The sequence below is a fragment of the Myotis brandtii genome, unplaced genomic scaffold (assembly GCF_000412655.1).
Source record: "Myotis brandtii unplaced genomic scaffold, ASM41265v1 scaffold170, whole genome shotgun sequence".
Lineage (NCBI taxonomy): Eukaryota > Metazoa > Chordata > Mammalia > Chiroptera > Vespertilionidae > Myotis > Myotis brandtii.
The window spans coordinates 511,091-515,834 of NW_005356260.1; positions in this window are offsets into that span (position 1 = coordinate 511,091).

Here is a 4,744-nt window from a genome sequence, read left to right on the forward strand (position 1 = left end):
AGATGTAACAAGACAATAAACATCAGATCCTGATCAGATCCTAACCAGAACTTGGCTGGAGATCCCGACCAGAACTTTGGCAGGAGATCCTGGCTAGAGGTCCTGACTAGGCTGCTGATCAACTGAAGGCTGTCTCCGTGTCATTCCTTCTTTGCCGACTCCGTCCACACCTTTGGGGACCCCTGGACCTGCTGGGGTTGGACCCCAGCAGCACCGTACATAGTTATAATATTATTCACTATATTTCCTACGCTGTTATCTCATTTTTTTAAATGGGGGGTGGGTAACATTCCTATAAATGTGCAAAATCTGAAGTGTACCGTAGCTTGATGAAATTTTCCAATCTGTATAATTATGGAACTATCATTCAGTTCAAGGTATAAAGGAGGGCCTGGCCGGCATGGCTCAGAGGTTGAACATAGACCCAAAAAAAAAAAAAAAAGATGTGGACTGGTCATGTGCTCTTACCTGGTTACCTCCACTTGGTTCTCTTGATAACATTTTGAATACTTTCCCCCTCCTACTGCTGGTCACTGAATTCACACCTGTGTTTCCGGCCTAACAAAACCAGCCCCCTGGCTGCCCTTCCCTCTACAGCTGGGCCCCTCTAGTCTGCCCCTCACATGTTGCCAGTCAACTCTCCACACAGGCCTCTGCCCTCCTAATTCTGCCTGCTCCCTCCCCGAGGCCCTCCCAGCCCGCTCTGCCTGCTCTCACAGTTGCATCCACACAGGTGAGGCATCACCTCAGGAACCCACCCCTCCGTCCCCACTTCCTCCCAGTTTGGGCTTAAGGTCCCTCCTATCGGTTCTCATGCAGATTTTGTTGAGCTCCAAACCAGCTCTCAGTCACTGTCTTGTAAGTCTGCCTCCTGAGAATTCAATGAATTGCATGCGAAATGCAACGTGCACAGTAACTAAGTTTGCTCCTGCTCGGGCTCTCCCTCACCTGACAGCTCCCGGCGTCAGGGACTGTCTTACTGTGCCTCCCCCGCAGTGCCTGGCACACAGAACTCCAAACACCAGAGTGAGTGGACATTACCGAGCAGTGGTCATCGGCTGTTTCCCATAATGCTCAGGGACTTACCCAGGGACCTTAGGACAGAACATACAAAACTCTCATCACGTCATCCCATGATTTGCCTCAACTCTTGCTTCCTGTATATCCGAGTCTTACTCATTTTTAAATGAGGGTCGGAAATACCAGGCTGTGTGGGGTTATGAATGAGCATTAACTTTAATCCTCAGAACAACCGCCATCGCCTGGCTACATTTTCCCCAAATTTCCCTCTGGAAGTCTGGTCCTGCCCTGTTCTTCCCTTCGTCTGGTTCCCCACCAGGCTGGGGTTTCCTATTAGGTTCTGATAGCATCCTACACTTCTTTTTAAATATATATATATATTTTATTCATTTTTTACAGAGAGTAAGGGAGAGGGATAGAGATTTAGAAATATCCTTGAGAGAGAAACATCAATCAGCTGCCTCCTACACACCCCCTACTGGGGATGTGCCCACAACCAAAGTACATGCCCTTGACCTGAATTGAACCTGGGACCCTTCAGTCCGCAGGCGGACGCTCTATCCACTGAGCCAAACCGGTCAGGGCAGCATCCTATACTTCTATTACATTGGTATCGATTATTTAGCATCAGCTGGACCAAACTCCATTCGATTAAGTTCCATTAGGGCAAGCTGTCCTCAGACCCGAGCTGCTTGAATGAATCAATCGTCTCTGACCTTAGGAGCTTATGGTTTCTGAATAAAAAAGAATTGTAGAAATAAAACTAATATAGAAATAACTGCCACGGAAGAACATGATTTATGGAGGGCCAGGGGGGAAGGGGAGCGTGACCCCTGGCCTGCCTGGAGCAGGGGTCCACGGGCAGAGACAGGGGGAGGGAGGCGGCCACACCAGGAGGAGCACTGAGCACAGGGCCGAGGGACCAGGGGATGAAGGAGCTTAGTTTGCTGGATCCCTGGGGGGAGGCAGGGAGGGACATATGAGAGTCGGCTGGACCCAGATCGGAGGGGGCCTGGAGAAGAGGAACAGAGTTTGGTGGGACACAACCATCACCCACATTCAGGCAGAGGGACAACTCCATCAGCGCTCACTCTAGGGAGATTGAGAACAAGTGTAGAGGAGACTGGAGAGAAAGCATGGGACTGAGCTGAGATCTCCTAGCTCCCAATGACTCAGTGGTTCAGGCAAGAGCCCAAAGCAGAGCCAGAGGCAGGTGAGAGGTGAGCCTGCCACCCAAGACCCGGTCTCCTGTCTAAACAGCGGACAATGTCTGCTCTACAAGGCCTATCGGTGCTACTCACTTGACCTATCAAATCCTTAGGCAAACGTCCCTTTGTGTTTGAGGAGAAAACTGTGTCCTGGAGAAAACAGGGTCAGAAGTGGGCAAGTGTGAGCCAGGTTCCAGAGCTGAGCTCACAGGTAAGCACACCCCCCCCCCCCCAGTCATGCAAATAAACTTGCTTAGCTGGGTGGCCCTTCCTAGCAGCTCTCAGCTTCTACCAAACACGGTGGTGGGGGTGGAAGTTCCAAGGACATTTCTCACGTCCCAACGTCCTGCTTACCATCCCTCCCACCTCAACGAGCAGCTGCAGGTTTGGATTTTTTTGGAGAGCCAAGCTCCTTCTCCCTGTCCAGATCTTTGGCTGATGGGAGTTGAAAATGCCATTTCAAAGACCTGCACGCGTCCAGTCCCCAGGCGCTCCCTTTTCCGCGGGGGGTGACCACACGTCTACATACATGTGCACCGAGCCCAGAGCTGCACACGCACCGTCAGCACGGAACCGGCCTTCAGCCAGGAAACACGAGTGGCGTTGGTAGGGCAGTTTCTTTTCCCCACGAACGTCCCGGCAGGTGAGAGATAGGAGTCAGCTGCCCTGGAAAGTTTGATTGAGTGGCTTTTAAAGAAACGGAGCGAGGAAGGCCCGTGCAAGGGCTGAGGTTTCCACAGGAAACTGTGCATATTCGTGGAAAAACGAAGCACGATTCACCCTAAGTGCCCAGTGTGTGCCAGGTACATCGCGCATAACCTCTCTCCAGCGCCGGGCTTTCCCATCATCCCTGCTTCCCACGTCACACGTGGTACCTGTGAGAATTCAGGTCCTAGGAGAGCATGGGCCAGAGTAGCCCTGGGGGAGACATTAACTCCCCCTCGCACATTGTAAGTGCCCCCACACATACAAATATACGTACGCATATACCTATACACATAGATCCACACACAGCCCTCCCTCTGTATCCTCGGGGATGGGTTCCAGGCCCCCCATGGATGCTCAATAAAATGTATTTGCCTATAACCTACGCACATCCTCCCATAAACTTCTGCTCTACAAGGCCTATCGGTGCTACTCACTTGACCTATCAAATCCTTAGGCAAACGTCCCTTTGTGTTTGAGGAGAAAACTGTGTCCTGGAGAAAACAGGGTCAGAAGTGGGCAAGTGTGAGCCAGGTTCCAGAGCTGAGCTCACAGGTAAGCTGAGGAGAGACAACTCCCCCCAGTCATGCAAATAAACTTGCTTAGCTGGGTGGCCCTTCCTAGCAGCTCTCAGCTTCTACCAAACAGGGTGGTGGGGGTGGAAGTTCCAAGGACATTTCTCACGTCCCAACGTCCTGCTTACCATCCCTCCCACCTCAACGAGCAGCTGCAGGTTTGGATTTTTTTGGAGAGCCAAGCTCCTTCTCCCTGTCCAGATCTTTGGCTGATGGGAGTTGAAAATGCCATTTCAAAGACCTGCACGCGTCCAGTCCCCAGGCGCTCCCTTTTCCGCGGGGGGTGACCACACGTCTACATACATGTGCACCGAGCCCAGAGCTGCACACGCACCGTCAGCACGGAACCGGCCTTCAGCCAGGAAACACGAGTGGCGTTGGTAGGGCAGTTTCTTTTCCCCACGAACGTCCCGGCAGGTGAGAGATAGGAGTCAGCTGCCCTGGAAAGTTTGATTGAGTGGCTTTTAAAGAAACGGAGCGAGGAAGGCCCGTGCAAGGGCTGAGGTTTCCACAGGAAACTGTGCATATTCGTGGAAAAACGAAGCACGATTCACCCTAAGTGCCCAGTGTGTGCCAGGTACATCGCGCATAACCTCTCTCCAGCGCCGGGCTTTCCCATCATCCCTGCTTCCCACGTCACACGTGGTACCTGTGAGAATTCAGGTCCTAGGAGAGCATGGGCCAGAGTAGCCCTGGGGGAGACGTTAACTTCCCCTCGCACATTGTAAGTGCCCCCACACATACAAATATACGTACGCATATACCTATACACATAGATCCACACACAGCCCTCCCTCTGTATCCACAGGGATGGGTTCCAGGCCCCCCATGGATGCTCACTAAAATGTCGTATTTGCCTATAACCTACGCACATCCTCCCATAAACTCTAAAACACCTCTATAAAATACCTAATACCATGGTACATGCTACATCAATCGTTGTGCCGTGTTGTTTAGTGAATAATGACAAGAAAAACGTCCGTACATCTTCAGTACAGGTGCAAACAAACACCCAACCACCGTCGGCTACCTACACCGTACATGTCAGCAACAGCGTAACGTTTTAGGGTATTTTTGACCGAGGTTGGTTGAACCTGCCCATGCAGAACCGGTGGATTCGGAGGGCTATGTCTGTTACATACACACAACTTCTCTCAATGAAAAGCAGGAATGTCTGAAGAAATGTGTGCTCTCTCCTTCGGTGGGAGGGCACCCCTGTAGCTCAGAGCCCCCCCC